This window comes from Mirounga angustirostris, unplaced genomic scaffold (genome assembly GCF_029215605.1).
Source record: "Mirounga angustirostris isolate CCGP_5_RB_7025 unplaced genomic scaffold, mMirAng1.0.hap1 SCAF_4, whole genome shotgun sequence".
NCBI classification, from domain to species: domain Eukaryota; kingdom Metazoa; phylum Chordata; class Mammalia; order Carnivora; family Phocidae; genus Mirounga; species Mirounga angustirostris.
In genome coordinates this window covers 34147861-34172048 of record NW_026991712.1, presented here as the reverse complement: position 1 = coordinate 34172048, position 24188 = coordinate 34147861, and the positions used below count along the sequence as shown (strand labels likewise).

The window sequence follows — 24188 nt, the reverse complement described above, 5'->3', positions numbered from 1 at the left end:
AAAAATGCAGACGAGGGAGGAGACCTCCCTGGAGCCAGGGTTCAGCTCAGAGGCTCAGGGCTCACAAACACCGGGTGAGGAATTAATTGCTCTTGGAGAGAGGAGTAGGGATGCTTGTTCTTCGAGGTGAAAGTGAAGAAGTTTCCAAAATGGTGTAGGCCTTCTATCTGAGAAGACATCCATGGTCATTTCTGAATCCCTAGTCTCCTTTCCAGGCCCAACTCCCAGAACTCAGTCTGTTTCTTTCTCTCCTCAAATGCTGCCACCATTCCAGGACTTAAGGCTGGCTGGAGAGGGAGCTGTAATGGCTGGGGTTTCCACCTTCTTCACTTTCCCAGAAGAAAAGCATTTGGAGTTGATGGCTGATCACGATGTGTGAAGAACCTAGCTGCGGTTAAGGTTACAGGATCTCACGGCGTCCTTCCCTCACTTTCACTGGTTCTTCTTTTCCTTTCCCAGAGGGTGCTGTCCTCTGCAGTCTGGGTCTCTCATCCTGCACCTTGCTTCCAGCTGCGTGGCCTGCCCACGGATTCCCCTGCCCTTCCTGACTCTCTACATGCTGGATGCCCAGGGCTCTGACCTATGCTCCTTCTCCCCAAGAACACACTCTCCCCGGGCCACCTCCTCCCGTGCTGTCACTTTAAATCACATCCCAGGCCTGACCTCTCACCCCAACACCAGAACTCACCACCTCATGACTGACATTTCCACATGCCCACAGTAGAAGTCTGGATTTCCGCCCCCCATCTGCTCCTGCGCACGTTCTCCACTTCTCAGTGTATGCCCGAGGTATTGGTTCCTCGGTTGCTTAACCAGAACCCCAAAGTCACCCTTGATTCTCCTCTTTCCTGCAATCCATTACTAAGTCCTGTGGACTCTAGTTCCAAAATATGCTGAAATCTGTCCACTTCTCCCCTCTTTCATCTAGTCCAACACTGCTCGCTGTGTGATTTGCAGACCCGCAGCGTCAGCACCCCCTGGGAGCTGGTTAGAAATGCAAAAAGCTTAGAGTCCTCTCCAGAATCAGAAACACAGGGTTTGGGATCCCCCAGAGGATTCTGAAGCCCTAAAGCTTGAGAAGCACTACTCTGGTCCAAGCCTTCATGGTCTCCGCCGGTCCAAGCCACTTCGATAGCCTCCAGCTGGTCTTCATATTTGCTGCCTTGCCCCACTATTAGCTGCTGTCCTCCTAGCAGCCAAAGGGATTGTTTCTAAAATCAATTAAATCAGATTATGTCACACACATACACATGCTCCCATCCCCCACAGCAGTTTCAAGACCTCATAGCTTCCCACTGGGCATAGCACAATCCAGGTTCTCTTTTCAGCTCCTCAGAGCCCTGAGGCGAGTTCTGGCCACATCTCTCACAGACCCTCCCCGCTCCCTTTCCCTGGGCTCCCAGGTACACTGGCCTCTCCCTTCAGCCAACCCGCTCAGCCTGTTCCCGACTTGGGGCCTTTGCACGGGCTGTTCCTCGGCCTGCAGTTCTCTCCGCCTGAACTGCAATAACTGCTTCCCTCACGTCATTTGCTTCTCAGTGTACCTGCCACCTCCTCTAGAGAGGCCCTCACCAACTAACCAGCCCAAAGAAGCCCCCCTTTTCCAAATTACAAGGTTTTAGCCCTCTGCATAGTACTGATTACTAGCAGTTTTTTTTTTTTTTAAAGATTTTATTTATTTATTTGAGAGAGAGAGAGAGCATGAGAGGGGGGAGGGTCAGAAGGAGAAACAGGCTTCCCGCCGAGCAGGGAGCCCGATGCGGGACTCGATCCAGGGACTCCAGGATCATGACCTGAGCCGAAGGCAGTCGCTTAACCAACTGAGCCACCCAGGCACCCCACTACCAGTTTTTTTCTTGTTTATTTATTGCCCAATGTAATATAAGTTTTATGAGAACAGGAACCTGGTTTGTCTTGTTCACTGCCGTGTCTGAGTGCCTGGCACATAATAGATGTTCATTCAATAAATGTTTGCCGAACGAACGTCACGTCTTCCTTACTTTAGGCCTGCGGTTGCTATCCGTGAGCTGATGTCCACTCAGATGCTCGATTACTCCTCTCACATGGCTGCATTTCTGGGAGCCCCGGGCCCGTGTGATAGTGTGGTCCCTGAAGAGCACATCTGGAAAGGAGGCTAGAGCCTGAGAAGACAGTAACCTCAAAAGGAGGTTAGAGCATGAGAGAACATTAGCCGGCGACTTTTGTGGAATTTCAGGGAGTTTGGAATCTGGGAGCTGATGCCTGAGGGCCTCTGTTTTTGTGGTGTGGTTGTTGAGGAGTGGGTATAGTTGCCTCGTTTCTATGAACATGGACTTTGTGGTCAGGAAAACCTGGGTTCAAACCCTGGCACTGCCATAGATTGCTCTGAGACCCTGGGCAATACTTCCACTCTCTATACCTCAGTTTCCCCATTTGTGAATTGGGGATAGTAATAATACCTACAACAACAGAACTGTTGGGGCGCCTGGGGGGCTCAGTCGATTAAGTGCCTTCGGCTCAGGTCACGATCCCAGGGTCCTGAGATCAAGCCCCGCATCGGGCTCCCTGCTCAGCAGAGAGCCTCCTTCTTTCTCTCCCTCTGCTGCTCCCCCTGCTGTGTGCTCTCTCTCTCTGTCAAATAAATAAATAAAATCTTAAAAAACAACAACAACAAAACAGCCAACAACAGAACTGTTGAGAGGTGTAAATGAGATGCCTGAATGTATTAGGCAGATGGTAAGCCGCCCCATAAGTGTTAGCTATTATTATTGGGGTGGTTGTGGTGGTTGTTTTATACCAAGAGGGGAAAAATATGAATAGCACTGAGAAGAAGAAGAAGAAGAAGAAGAAGAAGAAGAAGAAGAAGAAGAAGAAGAAGAAGAAGAAGAAGGAAGAAGAAGAAGAAGAAGAAGAAGAAGAAGAAGAAGAAGAAGAAGAAGAAGAGGAAGAAGAAGAAGAAGAAGAAGAAGAAGAAGAAGAAGAAGAAGAAGAAGAAGAAGAAGAAGAAGAAGAAGAAGAAGAAGAAGAAGAAGAAGAAGAAGAAGAAGAAGAAGAAGAAGAAAGGAAGGAAGGAAGGGAAGAGAAAGGGAAGAAAAAGTATAGCCATACTCAAAATAAGAAAAATGCAAGCTAGAGGTACATGGAGATGGCATTCGTCACCTTCCAAATTGGCAAAGCCTAGAAAGTCGGCTAACACTGTCGATGGAGATATAAGGAGGCAGGCAGGAGAGTGAAGTAGGTACAACCAGCTTCCTGGAAAGAATATTGGCAATAGCTAACGAAATTACACAAGAGCATTCCCATTGGCCCAGCTAATCCCCTTCTAGGAATTTATGCTACTGATACCTGGGCACACATGCAAAATGATGTATGTAAAGGTTATTCATTACAGCACTGTTTGAGTGTCAAAATATTGGAAGCCACCTCTATGTCCGTGAGCAGGGAAATGGTTAAACAAATCATGGGGTATCTATATCATGTAACCAATAAAATAAGAAGGTTCCTTCATGCACTCATGTGGAACACTCTCCAAAATTGATTGTTAGGCGAAAAAAGCAAGGTGTAAGATCCAATGTATAGTTGAAAATAGCAAAAAGCAGACAGCAGGGGGAAATGTACATGTTTATGTATTCTTTTGTCTAACCAGAACTCTGAATGCCCAATGCCTCTAGCTGATGACTAGTTTTAGCAATGGTGAATTTCTCTTCCCCGTGAATCTGCCTTAATGTCAGAAGGAAATCATTGGTAACAAAGATACTAAATATCCAGACATTCTTTGGGTTCTGTGCTTGATGGTGTAATAGTTGGCTTGCAAAGAGATGCCCACAAGCAGATAATAAACTGTGCCTGTGGGAATGTATATCAGCTTGCAGAGAATGTTCTGAATTTCTCCTAAGTTTTTGAAAACAAATTTTTCTTTCTTGCATTTCTTTCTTTCTAGCCTTAAAAACAAATAGCATGTATCCAGAAGTTTTCTAGCATTATCGTTTTTTGTTTTTTTTTTTTAAAGATTTTATTTATTTATTTGACAGAGAAAGACAGCGAGAGCAGGAACACAAGCAGGGGGAGTGGGAGAGGGAGAAGCAGGCTTCCCGCCAAGCAGAGAGCCCGATGCGGGACTCGATCCCAGGACCCTGGGATCATGACCTGAGCCGAAGGCAGACGCTTAACGACTGAGCCACCCAGGCGCCCTAGCATTATCGTTTTAACTGGGTTCTTTTGGAAAGAAGCAAGCAAGAAAGGGAATATGTTTTTCTTTACATTTCTTTGGCATTCCTTTTAGCTAGCGATTTTCTGCGAGAACCTGAGAGCTTAAAGGAAGGTGAAGTCAGCTTTCCGAAGGGTGCCGCCTCTCCATTTCGACAGTTTATGTACATGACAGCCCCCACCCCACTCCTGCCAAACTGCTCAGCTCTGCCAACTTCCTTACCACATGTTGTCAAGCCTTGTGCATTCTTTTTTAAATTCTTTTTCATTTTAAAAGATTTTATTTTTAAGTAATCTCTACACTCAACATGGGACTTGAACCTACAACCCCAAGATCAAGAGTTGCAGGCTCTACCAGCTGAGCCAGCCAGGAGCCCCCAGCCTATTCTTTGCCTTGCCTCTGACTTCTAAACCCTTGACTCCTGGCAAGTCGGGTTGTTCTGCATCTACTACCTAAGACTCAGGGGATATAGATGGGTGTTGATTGATACTAATTAGTTGATTATTTAATTCCATGAACATTGACTGAGTTCCTCCTATGTATCTCATGCCCTATCAAGTGCTAGAAACTAAGAGAGGAGTCAGAAACGATTCTGATAGTTTTACCAGGTAGCTCACAGTCATTTGGGGAGACAGAACGATAACACAGCATGAGAAGTGCACTAGTGATAGATATGTAAGCACCAGGAAGGTGCGCCTAACCCAGTTTTGGTGGGAAAGGAGTGTTAGGGAGGGGTTCCAGGGGAAGCGAGGTCTGAGAGGAATCTTGAAGGACAAGTGGAAGTTAACCTGAGGAAGGCACGAGGGGAGGAGGCCCTGGAGAGTGAGGGCTTGGGCACTGGAGGCGAGGCCTGGACTGAGGAGGAGCCTTCCATGGTGATGGCCGTGGTACAGTTTCACAAGAGCAAAGGCTTGAAGGTAAGAGCGTGCGTGTGTGCGTGTGTGCGTGCGTGTGTGCAGAACTCAAGTTTAACTAGGGCCTGATGACGTGCGTGCGCAGCAGGATGGGGCAAGAGATGAGGGAATAGAGAGTTTCAGGAAGGAGGAAGTAACCAGTAATGTCAAATGCAACAGAGGGCCATTGACTAACAAGTAGCAAGTCACGGGTGACCTTTTCAGAGAAGTATCTCAGGAGCAGTAAGTCCTGAGCCAGGTACTGGTACACTGAAGAATAAAAGGGAGAATGTAGGACTCCGATAATAGTTAACATGGACCAGCTTCTGTATGACGAGGTTCTGCATTGACACGTTGATTCTCACAACAGCCTGAGAGGTAGATAGTATCCATAGCCTTATTTTACAGAGGAGGAAACTGAGGCACAGGAAGGTGAAGCAAAAAGTCCTATAGTTACAAATGGCAGAACTGGGAACTAAAATTTCCAGAATCTAAACTCTTGACCACAAAGAAGCTGGAATTCCAGAAATGAGGCACTTGCCAGAGAGCGACATGAGGCCAAGGTTATTAATTTTTATTATTTTTTTTAAGGCTGCTGGAGCTTGGAGAACGTTTATAGACTGAAAGAAAGGTGCCTGGAGACATGGAGAGAGTGACGATTAATAGAGCAAGGTCCAGGAAGATAAGGCTGAACCCTGGATGTGGCAAGAAGAATGTCACTGGTAACCCTCGAGACTGCAATTTCTGCAGCGTGGGGGGTGGGAAGGAATCCAGATGGAAGCAGAGAGAGGAGAGCAAGGCCTTAACAGCTGCTCTTAGAGCAGAAGGGGTGGGGATGGCTGTGGGTAGGATGGAAACAGCCAGGCCACAGAAACAGCAGAAAGGCACACGAGGGTGTGACTCACACAAATCTGCGTTTTGGAAAATGGAAAGTTCAGAAGCTGAGAGGCCAGGGCTTAGGGTGATTGCCTGTCCCAAAGAACATCCATGCTTTGAACTAGAAACAATACTTAAACTGACCTCCGCTGGATCCCCGAAGGCAGACTGACCTTTTCCATCCTCAAACTTCTTCGCAAGAGTGGACACTTAATTCTAATTAATTATTTATGACCCTTATTATTAGCCAAGAGGTGCTGGTTTGGCGATTGGCATTTAACAATTCTGAGTTATGTTCTGATGATGATAACTTCTTGCTAACCGTGATCATTATGTTGTATTGAGCTGTGCGTGTGTGTGTTTAGCCCTGCGAAAGGCATCAGCCTCCGGACCTTTATACCGAGCGTGCGTGAGGCTGGACCATTCCGTGACTTGCCTGACCTCTATGTCCCAGCTAGCATATAAACCCACATCCGTTAGACTCTAAGACCAATAGCTCGGCCACCAGGTGAACATACCTGTAATCCCAACTTTCCATCAGATTTCTTTTTGAGGAGGAATTTCCGGTTCTCGTTGCCTCGCCGGAGGCGCAAGGAGGAATTTCAGATGAAGGGCTTGTAAGACTCTCCACGAAAACAGGATATAGCTGCTGTTTTATACTTTCTTTGCTTCAAAATACATAAAATGCGTTATTTTTAAAATTTAAGAATTTTTTATTAGGCAAAATTCAAATGTGTATTTCAGATAAATAAACACCACCCAGAATTAACTGTCACGTGTTGCTACATTTCCCCCTGGATTTTCTATAGGCCTATACAGCATGTGTATGTATATGTGTGTGCAGATATATTTCTTTACGTAAAGAACACCATTGTCGGGCGCCTGGGTGGCTCAGTTGGTTAAGCGGCTGCCTTTGGCTCAGGTCATGATCCTGGAGTCCCTGGATCGAGTCCCGTATCGGGCTCCCTGCTCGGCAGGGAGTCTGCTTCGTCCTCTGACCCTATCCCCTCTCATGTGTTCTCTCTCTCTCATTCTCTCTCTCTCAAATAAATAAATAAAATCTTTAAAAAAAAAAAAAGAACACCATTGTGAACGTATGCACACATAAAAATATAGTTTTCAACACCATTTTTGATACTTGCCTTGAAATACTTTTCTAACCCACTTACCGATGCCACAGCATGCTTGGGAAGATAAATGATCATGAATAAGAATATTTTGCAATTTATTTGATAGATGCTAGGAGGAAGTCTGTTCAGATTTTTTATAATTTGTATTGGAGCGCCTCACTCTTCCATATAGATCGGAGGGTGGTAGAGTATAAGGGTTAAGCGTACAGACTTTCAGAAGCCAGACTGTCTGGGCTGAATGCCAGCTCCCAGTTTCCCCATTTATTAGCTGCGTGACCTTGAGCAACTTGCTTATCCTCTCAGTGCCTCAGTTTCCTGATCTGTATAAAGGGGAATCATAGTATCTAAATGAGTTAGCCCATGTAACATGCTTAGAACAATGCCAGGCCCTCGTAACACTCAATGTTTCTGTTTCAAAGTACATTCATCTGTATTATGTAAACATTCAAGCTGGTGAGTCATTTAATCCAAAAACCCAGAGTCCGTTTGACACAGCTGAGGCAGAGGTAGACGTTTTTCCAGTTGATTCCTGCTGTGGGGTCTGGGAATCTGTATTTTTACAAACCTCTCCAAGTGAGTGAGTCTTAGGACCAGCCGGGTTCATAAGCCACGGGTCTAGAACCCTGGACACAGTTGGACAGAAGTTGGATGGTGGGCGAGACCAGAAAGATTCAGAACAGTGAGTTTGAGATGGCCCCACCCAGACACACAGTGGCCCTTTGTTTCTAGCATGGCGGCGTGATGTGATATTTAAAGCTGGAACTTTGTCAGCTGAAAACCAGTTGAGATAAAGAGGGCCAAAGTAATGAAAAGGTGGAAGAAACCTGTAGACAGAGTAGGTTTCTTTCTGGAGTTAATCAGTACTTTATTTTAGGGATATTTTTTCTACTTTTGGTTCCTTTTGGTTTTGTCTAGCTTATTTTAAAAAGTATTCAGACATACATTTTGCCCTTCTTATGATATGGCTACGGTTTATTTAGTATGTGGTGGGCACTGTGCTAGCGTTTTTTGGTTTTTTTTGTTTTTTTTTTTAAAGATTTTATTTATTTATTTGACAGAGAGACAGCGAGAGCAGGAACACAAGCAGGGGGAGTGGGAGAGGGAGAAGCAGGCCTTCCGTGGAGCAGGGAGCCCGATGCGGGACTCGATCCCAGGACCCTGGGATCATGACCTGAGCCGAAGGCAGACGCTCAACGACTGAGCCACCCAGGCGCCCTTGTTTTTTTTTTTTTTTAATTAATTAATTTATTTATTTGAGAGAGAGAGAGAGAAAAACAGCATGAGAGGGGATAGGGTCAGAGGGAGAAGCAAGCTCCCCACTGAGCCGGGAGCCCGATGCGGGACTCGATCCTGGGACTCCGGGATCATGACCTGAGCCGAAGGCAGTCGCTTAACCAACTGAGCCACCCAGGCGCCCTGTGCTAGCGGTTTTTAGGCTTTATTTCATGTAACCTTCCAGCTGGCTGTAGGAGATTTGTACCATTGTTCCCATTGTACAAATGAAAAAAACCTAGAATTGGGGGAAGTTAAATAACTTGCACAAGGTGCAATATACATTCTCTCTTTCTTCTTCAGTAAACAAGGCTATTTGGGGTGGTAATGCGCCCAGTGAAAAAAACTGCAAATGAGAGTACTGTGTGGGTCCTCTGGGAAGGTTCTTTAAAGAGTATTAACCCTGCCATGAGGTCCTTCTTCATCCCTTCTTCCTGATGCCTGGAATGCAGACATGGTGATAGGAGCTTCAGTAGCCATCTTGTACTTCGAGGCTATAAATTACGTATTAGATGGTAGTGGAGAAAGAAGGAATTTCGGTCCTTGATGACTTTGGAACTGCTACATCTGCCCTGGGCTGCCTAGCTCTAACATGTATGAGAGATAAATAAACTTCTATCTTGTTCAAGTTTCTTTTATCAACCAACAAACACAATCCTAACTATAATAATAGCTCATGCTTACAGTGTGCTTTATCAAAGCACACATGCCAGACACTTTTCTAAGTTGTTTCTATATATTGACTAACTTTGGCCTCACAACAACCTAAAATGTAGGTGCTGTTGTTATTCCCATTTTGCAAATGTGGAAATTGAAGCAAAGAGAGATTCAGTGACTTAGCCAAGGTCACCCAGATAGAAGTGGCAGAGCCAACAACACACAGCTAATAGGAATTAGATGTGGGAGTAGAACTCAGGTCTGTCTGACACCAAATCCATGTAACAATTGTATTATCCTTGTAACAACTGTAACTGTATGGTCTCTTTCATACTCAGTATGAATATGGCGCACTTTGTGGTTTTCCTTACCCCAATTTTACCTTCTCCTTTAATTGACAAAATGGAGGACCACTAGCTATGGCCATTAGAAGGAGACCCATGGTTTCTCCAAAAGATCAAAACAGACTTATTAGGACCCACCTAAGTTCCCTTACTCCTTAGTAAAACCTCCAAAAGAAATGTCATGGATGGATTCCAAAAAGTTAATTACTTTAAAAAGCATTCATGGAATCCGATTAGCCGTTGCTTCCATTACAAAATTGTTTTGCTTCTTTCATCATCAAATAGAACTCCATCATAAACAGAATTGAGCTATCCATCCACCCGATCATTCATTCAACAAACATTCAGCACCTGTTCTGCGCCAGGCACTCTCCCCTGAGCTGGGATACTGCAGCAATGACAGACAAGGTAGAATTCACATTCTGCAGAAAGCAAGGCAGAAAATGAACCAACTAACAAATACAGACACAAGAAAATATCAGGGGCAAACCTGTGAGGCAGAGGAAGGAAGTGGTAGAGGCTCCTTTAGGAAGGTTTCACTGAGGAGGAGATATTTGAGCTGAGACTTGGTAGTGAAAAGGAAGTGCCTTGGAAAGATCAGGGAAGGGCCTTCCAGACTGAGGGAACAGTGATGTCCTGGGGTCGGAACGAGTGTGGCATGTTCAACCATGAAAGAAGGCCCATGTGACGGGAACATGAGCAAGGGAGAATGCATGGGGTGAGGTCCAAAAGTCTGATGGGCCCCATCATGCCAGCCGTGAAGGCCCAGTTAGGGGATTTTGCTCTAAGTGGCGGGGGAAGCTATTGAAGGGTTTTAGGCAGCATGGCAGACGTTTGTCACTCTGGCTGGCCAGCACGCCAACGCTCTTCTTCTTCTTCTTTTTTTTTTTTTTTTAAAGATTTTATTTATTTATTTGAGAGAGAGAATGAGATAGAGCATGAGAGGGTCAGAGGGAGAAGCAGACTCCCTGCCGAGCAGGGAGCCCGATGCGGGACTCGATCCAGGGACTCCAGGATCATGACCCGAGCCGAAGGCAGTCGCTTAACCAACTGAGCCACCCAGGCGCCCGCCAACGCTCTTCTTATTTGTGATAATCACAAAAGTAATGGAAGGCAGGGTCCCAATTCTCGCTATGGAAGCCAAGGCTTAGAAGGGACATTTAGAACAAGGCCAATCTGATGCCCCACTGTGGGACTCTGCATCATGAGGGTGTGTCTCAAAGATGCAAGGCCAGTTAGAAATTATTAGGGCGGCCACTGTGCAGTCAGGAGTGCACAGGGATGCGTGCACACGGGCAGCGGAGTCCGGCATATGGTGATCAATGGCCACTGGCTCCTGGCTGCCCTAAGCGTTCTGTGGAAGGCAAGCAGGGACTGCATCCTCAGCAAACCATTCCAGGAGCTTCACCGTGCATGCCTTCCTCTGTACTTTGGTCTCCAGTCTTCCTCTGGAAGTTAGCCAGCGTTGGCTTGCGCTGTTGGAAGCCAAGCACCTTGACTAGCACAGCCGGGGTGTGATGCAATCTGAGGCACCTTTTCAAAGGATAACTGGCTGCCAAGCGGAAAACGGCTTAAAAGGTGTATCAGCCAAGGGCCAATCAGAAACAAATCACAGTAGGTATTTCAAACAGAGGGGCTTTACTATAAAGAACTGCTTTCACAGGCCTTAGAAGGCTGAAAGTAAAAGGAAGAGTACAAGAAAAAAGGAAGAGGGTAATAAGCCAGGGATTGGTAACGGCATGAAGCAGCTCCTACCTCCTAAGGCTGGAGAACAGGTTGTGTGACCCGGACCTAGGAGCCTGGAGGAGGGGCTTCCTGGAGCTGGTGCTGGGATCTCGGAGGGAAGCCCTACCCGATCAGACCTCTGAGGAGGGGCTGCTGTCTGGCTGGGGCTCTCACCAAAGCACTGTGGCTCTGCAGATTCTCAGACCTCTCAGGGGCGCTGCTCAGCAGGTGAGGGCGTGGGCAGGCCCGGCCCCTGGGGTACCAAGTCCCTGGAAGCTGGGGCCAGTTACAAGCTGCCGCTGGAGCGACAACTGAGAAACGGGAAGTGAAAAACAGGAACGAAGTTCCTTCTCCCTTCTCCCTTGTCCCTTCTCTCCGCTCTTCTTCGAATGCTTCACATGACCAAACCCAGCAGGAGGCCGGCTAGCTGCAAGGGGTGGGGAGATGAAGTTTGCATCCTCCCAAATCCCTATTACAGAGCAGAGCTTAGAAGGGGATCTCGGAGCAATCAAGGCCAGTTAGGAGGCCAGTGCAGCCACCTGGGAGAGACATGGTGGCATGGACTCGGGTACCAGCAGTGGAGATGGCAAGCAATAGGACAGGAAGGCGGCAGCCTCGGGCACAAAGCCGCAGTGCCTGGGGCTACAGTTGCTGTTATTAAAGGCCCTATCGCAGGCTCCGCTCCCCTGGCCAGTGGGGGCCTCGGTAGCGCAGGCTTGTCACACAGCCACGGCCACCACGCGCGCCAGGCTGCGCACGCCCAGGGCCCGCAGCGCACGCACAAGGTGGCCCTGAGACCCCGGAGCAGGCGGCCCTCCGGGAGCTGAGACCCTGCAAGGGCGCGTGAAACCCGTGCTGTGGCTGGAGCAGCCCGAGAGTGTCACCACTCCCGTAGTGCTCAGGCCCTTCCTACTCCGAGGAAGAAGTGACCCAGTATTTGAAGAAGTGACTATATTCAAATGACTACTGTTATCAGGAGCTTTTTTAATTAATTAATTAATTTGACAGAGAGATAGAGAGAGAGCACAAGTAGAGTGACAGGCAGAGGTAGAGGGAGAAGCAGGCTCCCCGCTGAGCAGGGAGCCCGATGCGGGGCTCGATCCCAGGACCCTGGGATCATGACCCGAGCCGAAAGCAGACGCCTAACCGACCGAGCCACCCAGGCGCCCCTATCAGGAGCTTTGATATGTATGAATACCGGCTGGAACAGCTTGCCATCCATGCCTAAGCATCAGGCACTCCTTTCAGTAGTGGCTCACTCTTCCCGTCGCCGTATGACAGTTTCTTGAGGGTCAAACATGTTCATATTTAAGTGGTCATTATTAAAAGAAAAAAAAATGGCAAGAATTGATTTGAGGTTAGTGATAGAATTGATAAGAATTTTCTCTGAGGGGCGCCTGGGTGGCTCAGTCCTTAAGCGTCTGCCTTCGGCTCAGGTCATGATCCCAGGGTCCTGGGATCAAGCCCCGCATCGGGCTCTCTGCTCAGTTGGAAGCCTGCTTCTCCCTCTCCCATTCCCCCTGCTTGTGCTCTCTCTCTCTCTCTCACTGTGTCTCTCTGTCAAATAAATAAATAAAATCTTAAAAAAAAAAGAATTTCCTCTGAGAGCTTAGGGATGAATTTAATATTAATATTATCAAGACAGTTACTGGATACCTGCTCTTTGACAGGGTAAGAGCGCAATGAGGGGTGGAGAAGCACCCAGAAACTCAAGCAGAGGGAAGCTGTTAGCTCTAAGCCTGTTGGGGGCAGGGGAGGGAGCTGCAGTCAAGGAAGAGGGGACACCAGCAGGACCTAAGCCTCCCCTGGGAGAGTAAATGCCCTGCCCAGCCTTTGTCTCTTCTGATTCTCAATCTTTTCTCTACCTCCCAACAGAAACCAGAGGCTCAGGGAGTCCCCGTACTGGGCTGGGCAGAGACCAGCCTTCCAGGCACAGGGCAGGAGAGGCAATGGATCTATAGGAAAATATTCAACAGTACCTTATAAGCAATGAATTTTTTCTCCACTTACTACACTGTATTTGTACGGCCCTTGAACTGTCTAAGGTAATTTCAAATGAGTTGTTTCATTTTATACTCAAAAGTATGTGATGGTTAATTTTATATGTCAACTCGACTGGATCACAGGGTGTCCAGACATTTGGTCAAACATTATTCTGGATGCTTCTGTGAGGATGTTTCTGGATGAGATTAACATTTGAATCCATAGACTGAGTAAAGCAAATTGCTCTCTCTACTGTGGATGGGACCTCATCTAATCTGTTGAAGGCCTGAATAGACCAAAAGGGCTGACTTTTCCTTAACTAAGTCCTCTGCCTGACTGCCTTCGAGATGGGACCCTGGGCTTTTCCCTGCATTTGGATTTGATCTGAAACATTGGCTCCTCTTGCATCTTGAGCCTGCTGGGGCAGGTATTATCTCCAGAAAGAGACGAATAGGACTGTTTGGAGGGCTCAGTAAGACGACAGAAATTAAAAGGTAGGTCTTAACTCTTGTTCTTTTTCACTGTCTGTTTAAACCAAGCTCACTCTGTTTATGGAACTCTCGAGAGTGGCAAAGGTCCCAGTGATCAGTTTTTTTTCTAAAAAACAGCATCTACCCACTCACCCAAATAAGACCTCGAAACTCCCTCTCTCTTTTCTTCCCAGCTAAGCATTGTTACCAAACTTTCCAAATATCCCTTTAATCCCGTCTCTTCCATCTTTTGCTCCCCTTTCTTTCTTCCCTGGAGTAAGCTCACAGTGAGTACTCACACATTTGTGCGATTGTTGGTTAAATCGGCCTCCTGCACCAAGCTTAGGGCCCACAACCCACTACTGGGACGGCAGCTCTTGTCATACACAGAAGTCTCAGCATATTTGTTGTTGAATTAACCATCTTCCTGTCTAGTCTCTTTCTTTCTCTAATCATACTGCCAAGAGTGAACTCTTAATATACAAATACGATCTTTCTACTTATCTGTTCTTCATTCTAACGGAAGTCCTGAACTAGAGGCCTGTGGGCAAATCTAAAGATGTTTTGTCTAGCTCCCACAACTCAAAAAAAAAAAAAAAATTTTTTTTTTTTAATAATTGCCATCTTAAAAAATCTGGGTCTGTCTGATAAAAGTCAGGAATTACAGCTTTTCTAGACAAGATTTGGTAACCTGGGCAAGTTTCAATGTCTTGTCCTGGCTTCTGGGCCTCCTGTTGTCTCACCCTGTCTCCAGTTACTCCTTCAGAGCCTCCTGGACTCCAAACCCACACAGATTAGGTACAGGGGACAGTATGCCTGCCTGCCTCTGTGCTTTTGTCCTGGGAAGTCTTGGATGCTCTTCCGACCCATGACCACCTCTCATCATTCACCTTCTGACTCCTGCTCAGCCTACAAGACTTGGCTTGGTTCTTTTCCTCTCGGAAGGCTTTCTCCCTGGCAGCAGGCATTCTTCTTCCTATGATACTCCTCACATTGTTTTGGAATTATTTGCCACTGTACAGCACCTTCTCCCAGATTAAAGTACCAATTGCATTTCTTCTAAGGGTTAAATAAATTGCTCAGAGCCTCCCTTCCCCAATTAGTGGGACTCCAGTTGCCTGAATTCAAAAATGAGAACTAGGAAACGTCATCAGTCCCCTAGTAGGCCCCTATTTTACTTTGTGGTTGATTCTGTTACTATTCTATAGGGTTGATACTGAAAGTTGGTTTTGTAAAATAGTATAAATTTGTCTACCACAGAGATGAACAGCCTTGCATTTCATATTCCTCACTGTCCTCTGAGTGAAGATCCCTTCAGAGTTGCCCTGAGTTAGAAATGTTTCTCTTTGACTCTTTAACTTACAATTTTGTGCTCATCCTTTCTCTCAAAGCCCACCCCGCATTCCAGTCGGCCAGGACAGGAGGGGCTTTCCAGGGACTCCCCCTTTGCTCTGGTTAAGTTCTTCTTTGGGGCCTTTTCCTCCTCTCTCACCAGGGGACCCGAGTAGGGACCATCCCATTTATCAGAGGGGTTATGATAACATTGAACCTCACAAGGGAGAGGGTCCAAGTCTCTATTCCTCCCTTCCTGGGAAGCTCCTGGTCTGCTATGCAAAATACCCTTTTTTCTCCTCAGCAGACCCGCTGTGTATGCTGGAACAATGGAGAGGGCCAGGCTTTCTCATGCTGCAAACAATGTTCTATTACTTTCTTCCTTTAGAGCAAAGGGTACCTTCTTTCCTATATTTACAAAAAAATAGAGGGACTATCCAGGTGATTCTTCCAACAAAGACTTGCTCCAGGGTGACTAATATTTTCTGTCTGGAAAGCAGGCTCTGGTAATTTGTGAACATGACAGCTTTATCTGATGAGAATTTTCTGAGTTGTACCTTGTCTTAGGTGGGGTTTTCTGCAAAAGACTCAGAAGTGGAGATTTGCGTGCAGACTGTTGTGGGGAGAATTTTCTCAGGAATAAGTAGGAGAGTAAGAGGAGCCAGTTTGGGCAAAGGAAGGAGCTGGGCTGTGACATGGTTGTAACAGAGGCCTCAGGGGGTCCCACAGGGAGCTCTGGGGCTAGGATGACTCTTCAGCATTGTCTCCAGAGGAAGCAAGGAGGCTGGCCATCGTACCCTCTCAGTGACCAGTCACTGACCAGTCCTAGGATGGGGACTGCCCCAGCTCTAGAGGTCATAACCTTGGTGGAGGCACCTCCCATCAGCCAAGGGCAATTCCTGAGGGTGGACTCATCTGTGAGCCTTTAACATTAGCACACTCCCCATTAGTGGCAGCAAAAGAGTCTCAGTTTTATTTATTTACTTAAGTAACCTTGGGCACCTGGGTGGCTCAGTTGGTTAAGCGACTGCCTTCGGCTCAGGTCATGATCCTGGAGTCCAGGGATCGAGTCCCGCATCGGGCTCCCTGCTCGGCGAGGAGCCTGCTTCTCCCTCTGACCCTCCCCCCTCTCATGTGCTCTCTCTCTCTCTCATTCTCTCTGTCTCAGGTAAATAAATAAAATCTTTAAAAAAAACAAAATTTACTTAAGTAACCTCTACACCCAACATGGGGCTCGAACTCACAACCCCTAGATCAAGAGCCACATGCGGTACCAAATGAGCCAGCCAGGCGCCCCAAAGTGTCTCAGTCTTGAAGGGAAGACCTGGCGGTACACCACAGTGTCTACTATCTACCCATCCAGGCAGTTTATTTATTTATTTTTTTAAAGATTTTATTTATTAGAGAGAAAGAACACATGAGAGGGGATAGGGTCAGAGGGCGAAGCAGACTCCCCGCCAAGCAGGGAGCCCGATGCGGGACTTGATCCCGGGACTCCAGGATCACGACCTGAGCCGAAGGCAGTCGCTTAACCAACTGAGCCACCCAGGCGCCCCAGGCAGTTTATTTATAGCTATCTCCTCCCCTGTACTCGAAGCGCCTTGAAGGCAGAAAAACAGGTGTGCCCAACAGAGTACCTGAAATACAGTATCCACTCGATTAGTAACTAACAGGTGAATGAATAAATGCATGCATGAAAGAGTCAACATAAGCTCAATGACTCAATAATAAATTATTATTGGTTGCATTTATGCAGAACTTTACATATGCAGATTATTCTGCTAAAAATATGTTATAAATATGTAAGTGCTGCAAGCAATAACTTCTAATAAAACCTGTCATCAAAATGAATTAGTAGTTAGTGGGCACGAACTAGGAGCATGACCCTGCATTAGTTAATTCTCCCAGAATGCATCTGTCTTAATAATAGCACTATTTAAAGGTTTCAGAGCTGACATCCTAATTCATCTCTTAAATTGCTTTTTAGACCCTCTACTTTGTTAGATAAATTTCCTCTCATCATGCCTAAATCCTGTTTTCATTAAATACTGTTTCCAAAGTTTATTGAACATTTTATCCTTGCTGTCAACTCTTCTTTCTTGGCTGTTTTTGCATCTCTTCTGATGTTTGTAATCTTCTCCCCAGTAGTCCGATTTCTCATGGGTATTTGTTGTTTTGACTCTCCAGAACAGCAGCTCCCTTCTTCTGGGAAAAGCTCTGTCACAGCCCCATGTAACCCTAGTGAGTGGGGGCTGACAATCACAGAACCCTGCCCCCAGGGCCACAGTGATTGGCCCATGGTTGAGCACATGACCCAAGCCGGACCAATTACAATTCTTCCCTGGGATCTTTTTTGACCTTGGGGAAAAGGGGAAAGAAGTTGGGAAAGAAGAGGGCTTTTTTTTCCCTCTCTCTCTCTCTGCTTGTGGGGTTTCTTGTCAGGTGAGGTGCACAGAACTACCAGAGGCCACATCACCACCGTTGAAGGAATCCTCCAGCAACAGGAGAAAATGAAGTCAACTCAAGGAGAGAAACAGGGTGACAGGTAGGAGTGTTGTGAGACCTTTCACATCCCTAATTCCAGGAGCTGAAATCTCAGAGACTCCCTGTTTCCTGAGCTCCCAAGGCTTAGCTATCAAATTCTTCTTTCATCCTGGGAGTCACCTCAGTCTGCTGCCAAAAATCTCCCTTTGAGCTTAAACCAGTTTAAATTGTGTTGCTAGCACTTCCTATCCAGAGACTCTTCCCCCAAGCCCCTGCCTTTTGCTAAGATGACTTTGGAGCTCATTGGATTTAAATGTTAGTCTGAATACTCTCATATAAACCTTGTGTTGTCAAGGCGGGCCACCTACAGGAGGTGACAGAGCATACAGCTTAAGAGCATCTGCTCAAGAGCCCTGGGTTCACATCCTGTCTTCGCCACCAACTAGCTAATTGATCTTGAGTAAGGTCCCTAAATTGTGCCTTAGCTTCTCATCTGTACAATTTGCAAAACTCTTAAAGGGTTATTGTGCACACTAATGGGATTATATCTTTACAGCCCTAGGACAGCCCCTGGCACATAGCAAGAACTCGGTAAATACCACTGTTAGGATCTTTGCCCTCTCTTGTCACTGATGTCTCTCAAGGCACAATCACCCTATGGGATTCAGTACCCATTAATTCAATACAGAAGCTCGCAGTTTTTTTTCATTCTTACTTTTGGATTGTTAAATGTCTATCTTTGACATTTCATGGCCTTTCTCTTGAACCACGTTCTCCATCTTTTTCTTTCAGCCCATGGTTCCATCCTGAGTTTTGCTCCTTGGTATTCCTTCTCAGTTCTTTATCACATCATTCTCTTCCTTCTTTACAAAATGCTTCTTATTTGTACTCACACACTGGAACATTCCTACTACAAGGAGCAGTTTGCTGTATGCTTATTTTCTCTGGAATCTTTTCTCCTTTATGGAAGCAGGGTTATTTATCAACCTAGGATTGAGCTCTTCTCAGTGTGGTTAGGGCATGCCGCACACTGCCCCTATAATTGCAAGGCCCTGCGATAATGCTTTCTTTGGCCATGACCACAAACCACAGTCAGAAAGGTCTTCCTGAGTTCCAAAGGTCAAGCAATTAGAATTTTCTCAGGCTTTTAGAGGAGTGGAAGCAAGGCTTTTCTTCAGGGAGCATTTGTTGGTCATTCTTCTTCTTTTTTTTTTTTAAAGATTTTATTTATTTATTTGAGAGAGAGAGAATGAGAGACAGAGAGCACGAGAGGGAAGAGGGCAGAGGGAGAAGCAGACTCCCTGCTGAGCAGGGAGCCCGATGCAGGGCTCGATCCCGGGACTCCAGGATCACGACCTGAGCCGAAGGCAGTCGCTTAACCAACTGAGCCACCCAGGCGCCCCTGTTGGTCATTCTTTAAAGAAGTACGAGGCATCCGGGTTCTAATCCTGGCTCTGCACCTCCTGCCAGGGTGCCTGACCTGTGGGAGCCTCAGTTTCCTCATCTGTTACATGGGTTTACAGCAGAACACCCTGGTGTTGTGTGAAAATTAAAACAATTTGGTGGTTTGTGAATGGTAAGGTGCTGCATAAATGGGGGATGCTATTAATGCAAACTTTCGTAGGAACCCAGTGACAGATATAAAACAGGGTCTAGTTCTCTTTAATTTGCTTTGCACAGTGCCATGTGCAAACAGGACAAATCCAGGATACTTTGGTGAAAAGCCACACTTAGGACCTTCTTGAGTAAGGCAGACAAATGGAGTCAAGTGCCCATGTCCACAGTCCCTTTAGAAGCTCCGGAGAAAAGACACATCCAGGAATAATTTCAATTTGTAACCCTCACTGGGGAAAGGTTTTAGTAGCAGAATAAAATAACCCATGTTATAGCCTCCCCAAGGAGCCTTCCCTTAGTTGGCCTTCATTGCTATCATTCCTGGATCCTCCATTCTCACCCTGTTAGGCCTGGAGGGGTCATCTGGAAACTTTCTTGCCCCATCTGGCTCATGTGATATAGAATGTTCTTGTGCCCACCTCCAGCCCCACACTATCCCCTCCGCCCCCAACCTTCAGTTGTATAGGCTCAGATTTTCGCCGCCTGCAAGACGGGGATAGTTAAATCCATAACACATGCCTCGGCAGAACATTGTGGGAATACAGAGGTGACTAATGCTGCCGGGGAAGTAGAGAAGACTTCACAAAGCAGCTAATTTTAGAGCTAAATCCTCAAGGCAAAGGAAGTGTTGCCACAAGGTAAAGGGTTGGGAAGGATCCCCGCTCCCTGTCCCCCAGCAGAGAACAGCTCGGCTTTGACAAAGGCATGAAAAAGCTTGCTGCGTGCAGGAAACAGCAGATAGGTGCTCCTGGCTGGAGTCAGGACTGTGTGGGTGGAGAGGGGCCTGGGAAGCTAAGGCTGTTGGGTGGGGAAGGGTCTGCTGAGTCTGGGCCATACCACCCCGCAACCCCCACCACTCCATAGCTTCCCCTGCAAAGAGGCATCACTTTTCTGTTCCACATGGTGATTTTGTGAGATGCTCTCTCAGCCAACCTTTGATAGGAGTTAAGAAAATTTCCCAGGTGAGCTCCCTGATTGGTCTCGTGAGGGGTAAGGGTGGCTTCATCTCCCCCCTTCTCTTCTAAGCTCAGCATCTGTTATGAGCCTTCCTCAGTCTTTGTCTCTGGGAACAGAGGACCTCTTATGCAAATAAGACTCTGGTGGCCTGCTGTGACAGCCCAGGGTTGCCAAGGTCAGTATTCAGACCTGGGTTTCACTTCTCCTCTGCTGTACTAGCTGTAAAGGGTGGCCAGACACTTCTCCCTGCCTGCTTCCCCATTGGGTAAAGGGCTTTTACAAGAATTAGATGATGTGTGGGCTTCTCTGCTCCCAGCCCTTCTTTCCCGGTGACCCCTATCTTGGTGAAAGGCATCCATGTTCACCCAATTGCTAAAATCAGAAACCTGAGAGTCATTCTTAATCCCTCTTGCTAATACCCGTCAGCTGGTCCTGTCAATTCTACCTCCAAAATACACCTTTTCTCTCTCCGCCTCTACTTCCTTAGTCCCAGCTGACACCACCTGTTATGTGAGTACTAGACTATTGTCATAGCATCCCAACTGCTTTTCTGCCTCTCAAAACCTCCACAAAGTTGCCCTAGCCATTGTCTTGAAATGTGAATCAGGTGTATCACACCCCAGCTGAAAACTCTCCAGTGGTTTTCCATCTCACCAAAGGCCTTATCATGGCCTACAAGGTCCTCTATGGGTTGGCATCTGCCTTCCCGTCCCCCTGTCCCCATCACGACTTGTCATCCATCTCCACTAGCCTTCAGACAATTCCTAGAACATGCCAAATGCCAGGCTCTTTCATGCCTTGAGAACTTGTCCTTCTCATTCCCTCCTCTTTTTTAAAATTTTTTAAATTTATGTTTATTTTTTTATTTTTTATTTGACAGAGAGAGACAGCAAGAGAGGGAAAACAAGCAGGGGGAGTGGGAGAGACAGAAGCAGGCTTCCCACTGAGCAGGGAGCCCGATGCAGGGTCCTGGGATCATGACCTGAGCCGTAAGCTGACGCTTAACGACTCAGCCACCCAGGCGCCCCATCATTCCCTCCTCTTGAAATCCTCTCCCCCTGGCTTTTCATGTATCTGGTTCCTTCTTGGCTGAAATGTCTCCCCCCTGGGTAGCCTTTCCTGTTCACCTAGTCTACAGTAGGTCCCTCTATCCCCATACTCATTTCTTCATAGACTGATCACAGCTTATCATTACTTATTTACTTACTTGCTGTTTTAGGTCGGACTCACTAGGATTAGAGCTTGAGAAGAGGATTCAGGTGCAAGTGATTTATTAAGGAACTATTTCTAAGGGAGACAGCTAAAGGAGTGGGGGGGTAGCAGAACAGGGATGGGGAAGAGGACAGATAAGGATGGGATTTCAGGTAAAGTCCCAGCCTCAACCTGATCCCATAGGGCACCCCTACAGTATGAATCCTGCCTAAATTTATCCCACCGTGAAGTAAATGGGCTGCATTTTCCTATTCCTGCCCCAGGATTCTCTCTCTCCCTCTGCCTCCCCCTCACCCCGGCTCAAGCACACTCTCTCTCTTTCTCATAAATAAATAAATAAATAAATAAATAAATATTATTAATATATATAATATTATATATATATCAGGGGCACCTGGCTGGCTCAGTTGGTAAAGCATGCAACTTGATCTTGGGGTTGTGAGGTCAAGCCCCATGTTGGGTGTGGAGATTACTTAAAAATAAAATCTTTAAAAGAAAAGAAAAGAAAAAGTCATCTCTGGAAAGAGAGACTGACCCTGGAGAAGGCATCTGAGCTAGTAATCAATAGAAATCCCGAGTATAATTGGAGGCAAGTAAGAAAGGGGGGTGGGGGTTGGGTAGACCAATCCTGCAGTTAGAACAGGGAGAGTCCAGCCTCCAGACAATTGCCCACATCAGGAAGTAGCAGCTTTAGAGTTCCAGGCAGCACAGGATCTGATCTCCTGTGAGGGGAGGCAGGATCTCGGGGCCACAGTGGAATAGGCTTGGATTCAGTACAAAGATTTGGTCCCGGCAGGACATGGAAGCACTGGGATCAGAAAATAAAGCAAAAGCCCTGGTCCACATACTGTGTATTAGGCACCTCGGAGGGCCAAGCAGCAGTGACACTTTCTGGTCACCCAAGCCATGAAGAGTTCTATCTGTTAGAATTCCTGGTTGCAAGGCAGGATGATTGACTCATCTGAGCACCATCCCAGTCATAGGCAAACCAGGACAGTTGGTCACCCTATTGCAAGGAAGAGACGTGTCACAGGTTGGGTTGCCTAGGGAGCAGACTCTGAGACAGGGCTCGGCTTGCAGACGCTATATCAGAGGGTGGGCGTTGGGATCACCACCTAAGGAAAGGAAAAGAAGAGATGGAAGCCGGCATGTGCAGAGGCAGGAGATTAGCTGAAATGCTGCCCTAGCCAAGCCTACGGAATGCTCTGAGGCTGGGATGGAACTTTGGAGTTGCCCTGAGTTTAGTGTTGCCAGATTTCGCAAATAACAACAAATGATGGCCAGTTAAATTTGAATCCCAGATGAATAATGGATAACTTTTTACCATCAGTATCTTCATACAATACTTTTAACATAATTATACTGAAAGAATGTTTCATTGTTTATCTGAAATTATCTGAGCGTTGTGTTTTTTAGCTGGCAATCCCACTTGAATGGGGCTGAGGGGTCAGGTCTATCTGCCCTATGTTGACCAGTCTCTGGATTCAGACTGGTCCAGTAAAGCAGGTGTGACCTTGGGTAATAAGACTCCTCAGCTGAGGCCATTCTGAAGAGGGCTGACAGCTGAGGGCCGCCCACTCAACAGCTGAGAAAATAAATTCTTCAGACTTGAAAGGGATTTTGGAGAGCCCATCACAGTGTCTATTACAGACACTACTAAACAGACTCTTGATAACTTGTTTACTGGAATGCACTAGAAGGGTACTGTGTTCACAGAATCAACGGGAGGGTGGAGAATGGGGCTCAGAAAATAGCCGTGAGAGCTGAGCAGCAGGAAAAACATGGCCGGGTCACACCACAGGAAAAACAACCACGGAGTTGTGGAGTTACTGCTGAAGAAATCACAACCTGCTTTCACCTTCCAGGGGACTTTCGACCTTGCTGCCGCCATACTGAATAGTGTCCCCGCACCGGACTGTTGTGTCAGTCCTTAGAGATGACAAGTCTTGGTGTGAGCTTCCGAATGGCCGATTTGGACCGCATGTCTACCCTCCCCCCTCCTGTAGTCCTACTTTCCATCTAGTCTTTCACAAATGTGAATTCTAAAAAAATAAAAAGGGTACATCAGGGCCTGGTGCTAGGGGCAATATTAGGAGCTGGCAGTGTCTCTAAGATCACCTCATGGTTTGGATTAATCCTCGTCCACCGGCCCCAAGGAATGTGATTGTAAGATGTGGGAGAGAAAACGATGTGTGATCACAGAATATCTGATATTCTCAAATATAAGATGCAAATAGCAGTGGGTAACCCTAAGAACTCTAGGACCAGGAATGAATCTAATTATTTAGATACCGTACCCAAACACAAATGTGACTTTCCAGTGCAGAGAAAAGTGCCTTTCTTGTGTAGAATTTACTTTCTGTTGCTATAGGACCTGCCTTGCTGTATTTTATCTCCGAGAGAATAGAGTAGGCAGAGCACTCCTTCAAATGGTAGATGATTTCCATCCCATGTTTAAGAAATATTCTCAGGGGGCGCCTGGGTGGCTAAGTAGGTTAAGCGTCTGCCTTCAGTTCAGGTCATGATCCCAGGGTCCTGGGGTTGAGCCTCAACATTGGGCTCCCTGCTCAGTGGGGAGCCTGCTTCTCCCTTTCCTCCCTGCTCATGCTCTCTCTCCCTATCTCTGTCTCTCTCAAATAAATAAATAAATAAATAAATAAAATCTTTTTAAAAATTAAAAAAAATTCTTAGGTTTGTATGCTGATATAGTATATCAGCAAGGAATATAAAAAAATGGGACATTTTACAAATAAATGAGTTTGGAAGCAGATCATAGCAAAGGTGTATGGAGACTTTTCCAGGATAGGTTTTAGTGGGTAGATGTGACGTGGTCAGGTCACTAGACCTTGCAGGTCATCAGTCCTGCAGATTCAGAAACTTTATTTTTGTCTTTGTTCATTCCTGCATCTATCCATCCATCCATCCGTCTTTACATCATCTATGCATCCATCCAAACATCCATTCAACAAACGTTCATTGAGCATCTAGTATGTATTATGCATTGTGGTTGGTACTGGGGACACAGTAGTAAACAGGAGAGTCAGGGTTGTTAC

The 24188-nt window shown here is 46.5% G+C and overlaps 1 long non-coding RNA gene across 1 annotated transcript in view; it reads left to right on the top strand.

Moving 5' to 3' along the window:
- Positions 1 to 24188, top strand: part of LOC135363962 (uncharacterized) — a 42130-nt gene that overhangs the window by 2526 nt on the left and 15416 nt on the right. Inside the window, exon 2 of the long non-coding RNA XR_010410405.1 lies at positions 5671 to 5801. This is a non-coding gene — a long non-coding RNA (uncharacterized LOC135363962). The remainder of the gene's footprint in view (positions 1 to 5670; positions 5802 to 24188) is intronic.